Source organism: Accipiter gentilis, unplaced genomic scaffold (genome assembly GCF_929443795.1).
Source record: "Accipiter gentilis unplaced genomic scaffold, bAccGen1.1, whole genome shotgun sequence".
Taxonomy (NCBI): domain Eukaryota; kingdom Metazoa; phylum Chordata; class Aves; order Accipitriformes; family Accipitridae; genus Astur; species Astur gentilis.
Genome location: NW_026060823.1, coordinates 771109 through 784737, shown reverse-complemented (window position 1 = coordinate 784737; position 13629 = coordinate 771109). Strand labels below are relative to the sequence as shown.

The 13629-nt window shown below is 44.3% G+C and overlaps 1 protein-coding gene across 1 annotated transcript in view; it reads right to left on the bottom strand.

The window, feature by feature from the left end:
* The window catches only part of LOC126036746 (electroneutral sodium bicarbonate exchanger 1-like), a 296967-nt gene extending 284578 nt beyond the window's left edge, over window positions 1-12389 (bottom strand). The window contains exon 1 of the mRNA XM_049796772.1: window positions 12376-12389. The gene's annotated coding sequence lies outside the window, so the exon portion shown is untranslated. The remainder of the gene's footprint in view (window positions 1-12375) is intronic.
* Window positions 12390-13629: the final 1240 nt, after the last annotated feature.

Here is a 13629-nt window from a genome sequence, read left to right as displayed (position 1 = left end):
TTGTGCCCACCATGACAAAATAAAACCAGCAATTTCTTACTTTATAGAAATTCTCCTAAAGTAGTAGTTGCCCCCAACAGCTGTCAAGTTTTTGTATCACAGGAGAACAAATGCAGCCAAAAGAACATTTTCTCTAAAAGGACCGCTCCGAACTACTCAAGCAGGCAGGCACAGGCAGCTCCCGATTTAATAAAGCGTATGTACACAGCACCACTTAGTGGTGCAAGCGGAGTCACCGCTGACAGGAATGAGAAGCTTGAACACCAACCTTCCCGCCCCGGCTCCCTGGACATGAACGATGTCTGGTCTGTCTGTCCTCACTCGCAAAATACCACTACAATGCCTTTACTACAAGAGAGTACATCTGCCAAGCAAAACAAGTCCAAGAGGGCTGAACCTCAAGGCCAGCAGAACCAACGGCTGCTGAGCATCAAACAGATGCATCCACTCTGAAGAGCTTTCAGAATTCTGCAGCACTCTATCACACGGTTTCTGGCGACACAGCCTGAAGCAGGGTTTAAACAAACGATCCAGCTTAGTATCTGCCTGTAGTGCAAAGAATAGCAATCTCTTGGCCCACGATTTGGGTTTTATATAGACTTGGGCCATAAACAAATGCAACAGATGTAGAAAAACTGAAGACCGACAGCAACTGGAACGTAACTATTCTTTTTCCACTCCATCAACCCGTTGGAAAACTAACTCACTCGTGCACTTACGTAACTGAGCACAAAGAGAACAAAAAGAAAGGCTTTTATTCAGAACAAATTAGTGTGTCTTTACAGGAAAGTAACGGTTTCAACTTACAAAACCAGCATCATCATTAGTAATGCACCTTTCCTGAATAAGGGATAAAAGAAGAGGATAACCATTGCTTTTACTGATACGTTCTTAATAATTAGCTGAGCACTTCTAAAGAGGAAGAACTTTGCTGCTTTCAGGACCGAAGTAAGAAAAAGTCTAAAGCATAGTCTTCCTGACGTGTCCGCAAGAGAGGCACAAGATCCGATACAGAAACGTATCTACGTCTCGCTGAAAATTTGCACTCTAAGCATCACCAGCTTCTGCTTCCAGGGCAGTATACCACCAGCTTAACCGGAGGGTAGTAATTTTACCCCACACAAGAAGTCAGAACATGCACTATCCTTTAAGGAGGCAGAACAATAACCAAAGCAGAAAGAGGCTTAGAAATTAAGGCAAGATGGCACTTGCTCAGACACACAGTGAGGAGGTGCAAGCTGGGTAAGACAGCAAAATGGAGATTGTTCCTCGTTCACACAGAGCTCATTTCGACTCGAGCTGGTCGTCCTCTCCTCTTCCCACAAAATTAGGAATGCTTTTACGTAGGAAGTCCTGACTTTGTAGCCATCTATGCCAACAAACAACAAACTATTCTAGGTCTGCTCTTGTGGTATTTAGGAAGTCGCAGAATTCAGCTTAGGGATGCATAATCACAGTATTTAATTACTGTTGCAGTACTGACCTACCTACACCAGCAGATAATAAACTAAAAATCATAGTGCTTCTGATTTGGTATAAGCCAACAGACCTCCAGATTTTTTTCAGAGCACGTAAAGGTACAGCTCTCTGGGCATCACATGGTAATCATAACTGCCAAATGACTTGACAAGCTTGTAAACATCCAAACTGCTGCAAACACATCTATACATACAATAATGGATAAAACGTAGATGCATTCCACCTACACGCTTATGCAGGCAAACACTCGTGAGTTAAAAGCCACTGTATGAACCAGCTTACGGAGCTCTTAACAAAGCCAGTGATTCCCTGGCACACCTGAAGACCAGAAAAACATTCACCAAATAAAGTTAGGGACATGCTCTTTTTTTTTTTTTTTTTTTTTTTTTTAAACTGTAACGTGTACTAAGACAGCAAGATCACTTTTCCAGCGTCCTTCATACACACATATGCCCCAGAAGCTACTTGAAATTACCTTGTGTAATGGAATTGTCTGGAAAGCTCAGCTTAAAGTAGCTGAGCTCAGTGACTGATTGATTTACAGGTACAGAAAATAAATGCATGCAGCATTTTAACAATGCTGACTTACCAGTGTTATGTTATTTCCATTTAGCAAAATCTGGTCTAGCTTTGTGATTCTTCTGCCCTCAGACGGAGTCTCACTGAAGCAGCGTTAAAAACAAATAAGTAAGCACACATAACCAGGGACAACAGTTCCAGTTTTGATTACAGAATAAATCTCTACATTAAGATGGCAGTTGTTGGAACTAAGAAATGAATTGGCCACGCTGCAGCCTGATCTTGACAAATTGACCGCCTGGATAAAGCAAGCTATCTGGCAACTAAAAAGATCCATTGTACTTTTCTGCTCAGTACACCTAAAGATACAGATTTCACCCTCGAAATCTCGGCAATTTCTTCAATACCACCAACACTCAGAACAGGTTTCAAATAGCAACGTGGCAGGACAAAGTAATAAATGCTTATCCTTAAGTCTGCTAACTCTCTAAGCCTTTGCCTAGACCTTAAGGAAATGTAAAAACAAACAAACTACTGGAAAGTTCAATACACAATCCACGCAAAGTTAAGGCTATCAAGTAGGAACCGGATTACAAGTATAAGTCATGCAACAGCTACTCTATGACATGGATGTCCTGAACAGATCCTCCTCTACAGTTTAAGTCCAAGGTACAAACCATTCAGCTGGCAAGTATTCCAAAAATATAAAACCTCTTTGCTTACAGAGCTTACACAGTATTTTTCCCCAGGAAACCAAATGTTCAAGAGGAACAGGAGGCAGAAACAACATTTACAATTCTGTAACGTCTTCTAGCACCGTATCTGAAAATCCAGTTTCAAGGAAAATAAGGCCCCGAATTTAAAAATAAAACTATTTCCAGTTATTTCCATGTCACACTGAGCTGTGATTTTACCTGTAAAACAAAAAAATTAGAACAAGACAACTGATCCATACAAAAAAGGCTCTACTATCCGGCTATCTTTCAAATGCTGGCATTTTCTGTGACTTGGATTTTGCCTGTTATTATGAGATCATTACATCACCTATCACACAAGTGTAGCTTTGTTATCTTTGAAAGAAAAGCTGCTAGACAATATACAACACAAAGTTAGACAAGCGAGGGCAGTACACAGGGATTTCACAGGCACTCTGGAACTGGGCACCCGACTTGAATTCCTGGCTTTGAAAACCTCTCTCCAAATGACTTACTGTCTTTCACTAAGATCCAGCAGCAGTTCTCTCCTGTGCCTCATGCTCTTCTTTAGCCAGCCAAAGCCCACGGAGCTGCACTGTAAGCTTGAAGGCCAGTGTGCCAGCTGCGTGTCCTATTTCTGTCACCCAGTTCTTATGTACCGTTTCTTGCTAATCAAAAGGCCCAGTGAATCCTCCTCACACATCACACTTGAGGTAGTACATCCAAGCATTATTTCTGCCGCGCTACATTTGCACGGATTAGCTGCTGAACCCTCCAGATGATGTACTGCTTTTCAAGAAGGGTGTAGTATAACTGGTGAGGGTCTACAGTAAGTCCAAGAGGGTGCTCAACGATGTACAGGAGTCTGACTTCAAAGCATAAATTGAAAAACAGCCTCTTAACCTAGAAAGGGCAATACTGAAGAGAAAGAACAATGTTTAAACTCTAAAAGGTAGCTATAAGGAAGAACTTTTCTGTGCATCCACTGCACACAGGACACGGAATCATGGGGCTTAAATTACAACCTGAAAAACTTAGGGTATGTGGCAATCTTTGCAACAGTAGTAATAATTACAGGAAATGTTTAAGAATAAATTAGGCAAGCGTTTGTCAAGAATGGTACAGAAAGTTGATCATTCACCTCTAGAATGAGAGCAACGCTAGACTATCTTCAAAGGTTCTTCTTTCCCCACTGCTGTCCCTCTCTGTATTTCTACCCTCAAACACAAGCATCATCCCCAGCTCTGCACTTACAATTCTATCTGCATATGCACATGTCTAGAGATGCACATTTATTTCTTCGTTACACACAGCTGAAGGAGACTACTCAGAGGTAAGCCAATTTACATAAACAGCTTTTGAAAGTTAAACACCTCAGCTTCTTGCAAAACGTCAGCCCAACAGAACACCGTCAGCCCAACAGAACACCGGGAGCGGTATGTAAATCCTTATGCCAAAACTGCATTCTCTTAAATCTTATGAAAACCATCTCTAATATAAAGCCTGACTTGTCCATTTTCTGACACTCCCCTTCTCTGTCATCAAGGTACTTATTAGACAGTAAAACAACTGACGGGGTAAACACCATAACTAGCACAATAGCTGACTTCCGTAGCAGTTGCATATCAGGTCTGAAGAAATGTGAGTTTAGTAGGTAGATACACATTCAGAAATGCACAAGAACTGAAAGGAGTAATCTGTAACTGGTAGACTAAGAACACTGCAATCGCATGCAATGTAAATCAACATGCACCTATAGGGAAGGGAAGTACAGAAACATTCTTCTGGATTGAAAAAAAAAAATATACGCAGCAATGGTAGGAAAAGGTACTTGGAACGTGCCACTTTCAATCCACTGAAACAATGTCTGCAACAGCAGTAAGAACACTGGCAAACTACCTTCTCTGTTCCACAGGGCCTTGAAACCCATACGCATTGTCTGTTGCCAGTTGCCCTTAGGAAACAAAGGCGCTGCGATCAGTAGAAGCGTGTAGAACACCGAAAATGAAACTTTTGAGTATGTCACATGCAAGATCCTCATTCTCCGTACAGTCTACAAGGTTACACAATTGTAAAATACTTTGTAAGAATGAGAATCCTGACGTTTGCCTTGGATTAAAAAAGTTTTAAAACTCCGTTTTGAGGTTTTTTTCCAAGGGTTTTAGAAATAAAAGCATCTTGGTAAAGTGATTTTCACACACTGCACAGACACAAGCAGTGTTTCTCCCACTGCGAGAGGAGTATCAAAATACTCTTATCTAATATGTTATAGACAAAAGTGACCAAGGTCACAGGAGAATCTGTACTTTCCCACTGATTACAAGGAACGGGCCAGCTGCTTTGTGCCTCCTATGCAGCTGGAGCATGCAGTTGCCTGGTAACTTGTTCCGACCTATTGCATCTTAATCACATATACATGGAGGAATACCAAGCTGACCGCTTAGGTTTATCAGCCAAAACAGTTTACAGCAACGCAATAGTTTAGAGCAATTCAGGAAGTTTAACACTGAATTTAGGTATGCGCTTATATGGTTTGACGAACAGAACTTTTATAAATGAAAGGGAAACAACAGGTGACTTTAGAGCATACAAAAGGTATAGTCTACAAACCAAATATCAATTATTAGCAATGTTTCCCTGTTCAAAGGGCATCACTTAATGTCTCAGACTCAACAAGCATGAACTGACAGACTGTTATGATTTGAAAATTTTAAAAAAGTTCTAATAGTGGGCCCAAAACAGAGCTGTTTCAGTGTTCAGGCTAGACTCGTTGTCTCCAATAAATACATATCTTAATTCTAACACAGGATAAAAACCGATTTATAAATTTCCTCTTGTAAAAATGAAACTGTTCCAATCACCCTGTTCACTCCTATTTAAGATATTAAATAGGGCAAATCAGAAGTAACTTGAACCAATCCCTCCCACCCAGCTATAAACCAGGACCATATACAGCCCTTGCAGACTACACAAGACCCTGTCTCATTCCAGCCATATCATTAGCACAAGCTGTGCAAACCCATGCAAATCAACAGGTTTTCCAGGCATAAAAGCAGACTCCAACAGCAGTTAAGCCACTTCTTACAACTGACAATGTCATACTTCCATCACCGATTATAGCACAAGAACAAAAGAGAATGGGTCTTTATTGTCCTTCATGAACTTGAGGGGCTGCAAGAAACCAGTGAAGTTACAAGCCTGGATTCTGTAACGTCGCTACCAGCATAATTTCCAGATCAAAGATCCGGCCTCCTGTTACGATCATCAAACATAATTTTGAGTTCAGGGGACAGGTCATCACAACACTATGTTAGGTAGAGTATAAAACCTTATCATCAGATTCTCAGCTAGTTTAAGTCAATGTATTCTGTGTGTTCCGCTGAAGTCAACGAAACTAAACACACTATCATAGGAAAAAGATATTTCAGCACGCCTCAGACCTGGAAAACTATCTTGAAAAATGCCCGTAACTTTTAACACAAATTCTCTGCACTTCCCACGATCTCTCAACAGCGAGCAGTAGTAAGACCCTAACAGTTACTTGCAACCTATTTCTTGCATAGCATTCCTAATAAATAAGATTTTTGCAGCTACTCACAAAAATCAATAAGCAAAGACATTTGTTCCAAGACTTAAATTTCTTGTATAATTTAAAAAACTATCAAAACTCTGTAAAGTAAAATAGATACATTTACCTACTAATGCAGGAAACTACAGACAAACTTCAGGAAATGACCAAAGGTGCAGAGGATAGGCTCATGCCTATTAGCATTAGGTAGAAAAACAAGGTAGAAAAGGTAGAAATGCCTATTAGCATTAAGGTAGAAGAACAACAACAACAACAACAACAAAAAACCCCCAGAAGTTCTACAGAAAAATGAGTGAGCAGCCCACAGCACTGGCAGACAACAGATTTTTTTATCCCCGCTTCCTCCACCCCTTCTTCTTACCCCCCCACCCCCGTTTTTTTTTAAAGGAAATAATTATTCTATTCTGAAACATATTGCCAGTGATGCAGTTGAAGCCAAAAGTTTAAATGAGTTCAGGAGAGAATTAACCGAATTCTAACACATGTGCCAACACAACCGCTATAGAAAGCATCTGCATCACGGTGAAATGCAAACAGCTACTCTGAGAATGACACATTATTATTCACTAAATTTGCCTTTTACCCTGTTGTATAGTTACTAATGTTGAAAAGAGTCACTGCTGTGCAAGAAACTAAAACTTACAGCGCTTTATGCTCGGAGAGAACTGTGGCCCATCAGCTCGTGGCTGTGAAGTCTTACAACTCAACACGTTGCAGTTGCACACCAGCAAGTTCTGAGGCGGACTGCTGACTGTATTCAATAGTCACAGCTTATGTAGGAGGATATGATAAACTTGACTTATTTGCCTTTAACCGATGCTCCAAATATTTTAAAGTCGTTCTTAAAGTAGGTTACTGGTTTGATTACCCTTCATACAAAATTCTCCTTCAAATGGAGGTTTCTCTTCTTTTCAGATTTAAGGCATGAACAGAAACCACACCTGCATCATCACTGAAATCAGTGCCTATTTTTCAATAAACTTTAGCAGCAGCATCAGAATTCGTCCTCAAGTACCGTTCATAAAGCAAATGCTTCATTCTTCAAAACTTTTTTTAGCAAAGGTTAGTAATGCTGTACCACAGACTCTCACGCCCAGTCACACATGTTCTTCCCGAGACTGTTACGCAGCTTAGTATTTTAAAAATCGCCATCCTAACTGCGTACCTGATACTACTGGTTCTCCCCTTTTTAAAGTCTGATGTTAAGGAAAAGCTGCAAGTCCTACAAAACCAGGCAGACTTGCTTGTTCATGCCAAAGAGAAAAAGGTTAAGCATTATTAAAAAATAAGACTATTGCCTACCTTTAAGTATCCATAAGGCTATCAACATGAACCGTATGGTGGCCTGTTAGCATCGCTATTTGAACACGGGCATGCAAAATGTCCTTCAGTTAAATTCCAAACTCTATGAAGTAATTGGTGGGCAATTCCCCAAGGATAAAACGTCTATCAAAAGCCAACAGTAAGCCAGAAATCTCTTTCCGTTTCATAGGGTAAAAAAAAATAAATACAGTGAATCCTGAAAAAAGAAATAGATATTAGACAGGGAACGCCTATATACTTATAGGGCAAGTAATAAAACATTTAGTGTTTTGATTTTTTTCTTTTTTTTTATGTCATCACAATAGTTAGACAAACATGGAAACATTTGCAACAGCAATACTTGGGTCACTTTAAAATCTTGGTAACACTGAAATACAGGGCAGCAAAAACTAATGATGTGGGGAGGGGACTTTAGGTCTTCTTATTTTCATACACATTCACACACACACATATATGTATATACACACGCGCACTCCACAACTCCAAAGAGCTATCTTAACTATGTCTGCCAGTAAACGGAAATAGTAGGCAGAAAGGAACCATATCCATACTAAGACAGTTAGCTGTGTCGTAAAACTGAAGATCACTGCAACCAGTGCCATCTTAAAGAAGAAGGAAAAAAAAAAAAAACCAACACCAAAAAAACTGAAAGGAACCATCGCTGTGCATGTCATAAGCATGAAGTTATTTTAACCTGGTGACTACTCTGCTCTATACTTTAAGCATCGTGAAGTTTTTATGTGTTTTTAAAGTCTAAGGTTATTATTTTAAATGACCTGCTTGTAGTGGCAGCCCAAGTAGCATTCTGGAGAACACCACAGTGCCCACAACTTCTACAGGTCAGTGCAGTCTGATCAAGCACTACATTTCTAGGGGAGGAAAACAAAAAACCACTACCGCTCATTTATTCAATTGAAAAGCTTATTACCTGCACCTTCCAAAGCAACAGGCTACAGGAACACTGAATGCAAAGTAAACCAGACCCATCTGGAATACTCTGACTCAGTCTCAGCTCCAAGTTACACATCTTTCATTTCGTATTTTAAGGGATTAACAGCATTTGGATGCACAGAAACTGTCTTTACAGTGAAGTCTGCAGACCTCCGAGTCAAAAGTTAAAAATGTCTTCCTAAATTATAACAGTATTAGCACTTCCTCTGAAAGGAGTGAAAAAAACACAACCAGGGAAGGAGGAAAGTGACACACCACCAAGGTTTTTTTTCCCAGAGATAACAAAATCCTGAGAGAACAAGATGCTTGTGCTATCAGAATAAAAATCCCCAAAGAAACAAAAGAGTTTACCTTTCCCTTGGAAAAGTTACTTCTGAGTCAAGATCTGCTCTTTTTCTCTCCCAAGCATGAAATCTCTCTTCAGCTTAAGACTCTCTTCTACTGCAGTAGAAATTTAGTGCACATGCTGGAACCTGGACAGAATCTTATTTAAAAAAACAAACAATACAATAGTACTACAGTGGCTAGAAATCTTTTACATATTCTGATGAAAAGACTCAACTTATTTCTAGGAAATAAAGTGTTTGGGGCCAAAGCCAACAGATGATGTTCATGTAAGGTTAAATTTTTATTAATTTTTTTTTTTTTTTAAATTGATATATTGAAAAAAGCTGGAGAAGGAAGCGGGGACAGAAATGAAAAACCACTCAGGGAGTCAGTGGTATAGACTGTCACCATGCAATCTCAATATTGTAATTGCAGATCACATAGTCAGAACAAGCCAGTCAAAAGTAGCACACTCCCTGGGAGAGGGGCGGGAGTCTCTTCCCCCTTGTCTTTCAAGCCAAGACCCAACTAGCAGAAGGCAGCTTTTCTGTCAGATAAAGCAAGGCAAAAGGATCATGTACAGCAACTTCCTTGCAGCCTCTTGCTCCTGAGCACCCTTCTTCACCTCTTTCTTTCTTTCTCTCTTTCTTCTGGTGATGGGAAGGCAAAGCATGTTCTGTTCCTGTGAGCCCATACTGCTTGTCCCTATAGTCACGGCAGGCACCTGTGATTCCTCTCCGAAGACATTTACGCACAGAAATCAGTTGAGTGGTGTGTTACGGAAGCATAAGCTGCAGTGGACGTGATTTTGAATCAGTTATTGTTTTGCTCATCATGACAAAATAAAACCGGCAATTTCTTACTTTATAGAAATCCTCCTAAAGTAGTAGTTGCCCCCAACAGCTGTCAAGTTTTTGTATCACAGGAGAACAAATGCAGCCAAAAGAACATCTTCTCTAAAATGACCACTCCGAACTGCACCAGCAGGCAGGCGCAGGCAGCTCCCGATTTAATAAAGCGTATGTACACAGCACCACTTAGTGGTGCAAGCGGAGTCACCGCTGACAGGAATGAGAAGCTTGAACACCAACCTTCCCTCCCCGGCCCCCTGGACACTGCAGCCTGATCTTGACAAATTGACCGCCTGGATAAAGAAAGCTATCGGGCAACTAAAAAGATCCATTGTACTTTTCTGCTCAGTACACCTAAAGATACAGATTCACCCTCGAAATCTCGGCAATTTCTTGAATACCACCAACACTCAGAACAGGTTTCAAATGGCAACGTGGCAGGACAAAGTAATAAATGCTTATCCTTAAGTCTGCTAACTTTCTAAACCTTTGCCTAGACCTTAAGGAAATGTAAAAACAAACAAACTACTGCAAAGTTCAATACGCAAGCCACGCAAAGTTAAGGCTATCAAGTAGGAACCTGATTACAAGTATAAATCATGCAACAGCTACTCTATGACATGGATGTCCTGAACAGATCATCCTCTACAGTGTAAGTCCAAGGTACAAACCCATCAGCACCTTCTTCCCTCTCTGTATCGCTGTGGTTACCTGCTCTGTGCCCAGAGCCAAAAAGAGTCCCGACATTCGAGTTACTGTTCCTTTTATGCCCACCCCCATACTTCTTTCCCGACAGAGAGGTGACGCACCTGATTTGAGGTGGAGTGCAGACAACCTTCTCATCTAGTGCTGGGCAGTTTATTTGTCCCATAAACAAACCCCAGGAAAGAGAATGCACGGTTGGACGGGTGCACTTGAGGTTTTGAACACGCGGTAGCACCGTTAACTGCTGAAAGAGCAGGACTCTCTGCCGCTCCGTGTCCATGTCACGACTGCCCTCACGTCCCCAGTCTGCACCCAGCTCCTCCAGGGTGTGCAGAGGGGCTTCCAGCCCTGGCTCAGCAGGCGTCCACATAAGATCCCCCAGCCAAGAGGGGGGTGTATGCTCACCTGCCACATCGATACCGTGGGTACATTAAAAGCCACCCCCCAACTCTTTCCCCAGAAGTGACTGGGGGAGGCTTTTCAGTCATCTGGCTGTAAACCCCCTCCCCCTCAGGGAGACCAACATCCAGGCATGCCTTGCTCTAACTCCCCAAATCCACTGCCCTCCGAGGAATAAAAGGCGTCTGGGCCACTCCCCCGGCTCTAATCTGCAGATATGCCTGGCTTCCCAGAAGTAGGCTGAGAAAGCCAGCATTAAGGCACTCCTTCCCACGCCCAGATCCACAAAATCCTCAGAGAAAAGAAGAAAAATAGCCACTTCACTGCAGCAGGAAGTAAATAAACTTGGGGGACACAGGAGGCCAGTTCTCCCGGGGTCAATGGAAAGGAGGGCTAGACGCAACGTATCTGAGGATTTTCCATGTGCACAGCTGAAACAGCCATGCCTCAAGCAGGGATGCGTCCCATTTATGGCAGTTCCTCCCCACTTCTCATCCCCAAAAGACAAACTCGGGCCTCTGCCTTCTCCGTGTGTAGCTCCCCACTCCCTTCAGCATGGAGCTGCGAGGCTCTGGGTTTGTGGAGAACCACAGGTGGGAAACCGAGGCTACTAATGGTGACCACAGAGAACAGACCAGCTCGGAGGGGGCGAGGAGGGCCGATGCACAATTTCTACGTTTGAATTTGTTGGGAACTTGGTGGGAGTCACAAGCTTGCAAGCCACAACCCACAAGCTTGCAAGCCACAACCCCAGCTATCCAGGACATGGGCTTCCCAAGATCACAAACCTCCGGGGACGGGGACAGGGACGGCGCCTGCGCCGGCGAGCGAACGCCGGGCTGCCCCAACGCGAAGCACGGCGCATGCGCCCGGGAGGCGCGTCCGCACGGCTGGTCGGGGAGCGGGCGCAGCGGGAAGCCCGCGGAAAACCACGCGAAACCGGCAACGCTCCCGAGTCTGACCTGGTCGGACTCCGGGGGCCGCGAGGACTACGCCGCGCCCGAGAGCCGCGCTGCTGCCCGGCCGCCGAGTCCGCGAAAACTACAGCTCCCGGCATGCCCCGGGAGGCATCCTGCCCTGCTGCCTGACCCCGAGGGGACGCCGCTTCCGTTCCCCCCCACCTCCCCACGCCGGCGCAGCGGCAGTTCCCGCGGAGCCCCCAGCGCCGCTCCGGGTAGCTCCGGCACGGCGCGGCCCCGCTGCCGCTCCGTGCGTGCAACATGGACCCCGCCGTCCTCCTCGGGGCTTTCCCCGGGACCCGCCGGCCGACTGCGCAGCCCCGCCACGGGGCCCGGTGAGCCCCCCCGCGCGCCCGTTCTCTCAGCCGCCCTGTCAGCGCCCCCCCCCCCACCCCCGCGCGCACGTTCTCTCAGCCGCCCTGTCAGCGCCCCCACCCCCACCCCCGCGCGCACGTTCTCTCAGCCGCCCTGTGAGCCCCCAGGGCTCCCCCCCGGCCTCGGCACAGGCGGCCCCCACCTCCCCCGGGCCACCCCCGCCTCCGACGTTCGCGCTCCGAGGGGCGCCCGGCCCCGCTCACCTTCTCCCTCGGGGCAGCCGCAGCCCGGTCACTGCTCAGCTCAGCTCCGCTCCTGCCTGGGCTCCCGGCGGCCCCTCCCCCGGCAGCCCCTCCCCTTGCCAGGGAGGGGGCGTCGCCATCAGCCTCTCACTGCCCGCACCTGCGGCTCCTCCAGCCCCGGCCCGCAGCTGTGGTACCGAAACCCGGAACCAAACCCCTCACCACCAAGGTGAAGTGAAGCAGCAGGCACTGCCTTGACTGAGTGACAGATGTCAAGAGTCATCTGATGTGGAAGAGGTGTTAACTGGGGTCAAAATACAGATTTTATTACCCATCTGATTTTAGTTCTAAGACTTGGCGATTGCCAGGTATCATCTTTTCGATTTCCCCAGGTCCACCCGCGAGCGAGGCCACAAGGGAGATTTCTTCCAGAGAGAGGATAGAGTTATTAAGTCTCAAGACCACGATTTGCTTTTCTCCTTCATGAAGAGGTGAGTGGGTCATATAGCATCACTAGTCACCCAAGCAGTTAAGCCTGAACTTTTCACCTGTCCTTTAATGCCGTCAACTCCAAGCTAAATTTTTCCCGTTATTAAGAGGGGACCAAAGATCATGTGAAGTATTATTATCCTTTCTACAAATACACCCCCATCTTAGAGCTTTAGATACTAGAGAAGGTCTTGGGAGTTTGGGGTCAGAGGAGCTAGCTGCAAGTACAAACTTTCATACAGCTCTGTTTAGGATGTGTGATGTTTCTCTGGTTGTCTAAACCGGTCTAAATTTCCACAGGTGGTCCCGACTCTGGGTGGCTCTAACAAGGATCCTGGAACTCCAGTAAGTTCTAAACATCGGTTTATATTTTAAACATGATCCCAAGTTCCTTTTTGCACTTGTCTCTACGGTTTTGGCAGCTGACAGCCCCGAGGGGTGCTTGTACAAGTTTCTCCCGAAGGGCGAGTAAATTAATTCTTTTGTCCGTGAGGTGGATGGTTTGGTAACGTTATAATTCACAACGCTATAATTCCTTCTTTCAAATTTAAAAAAAAATAATTGCCTTTTAAATCCATCCAATTTAATCTGCTAAAATGATTCTCGTTGTTCTACCTCTTTTCTCAAGTTTTGGTTAAATTCAATGTCAGTATTCTCCACGGAACTAGATTTTCATCTGACTTTGGAATCGGAAAGGCAGGCTGTTACTGAGGTTAAATTCTGTGTCTTTACAAAACTTTGAATCAGTTACAAAACTAGATTATTTTTTTTAATTCAAATTACAAA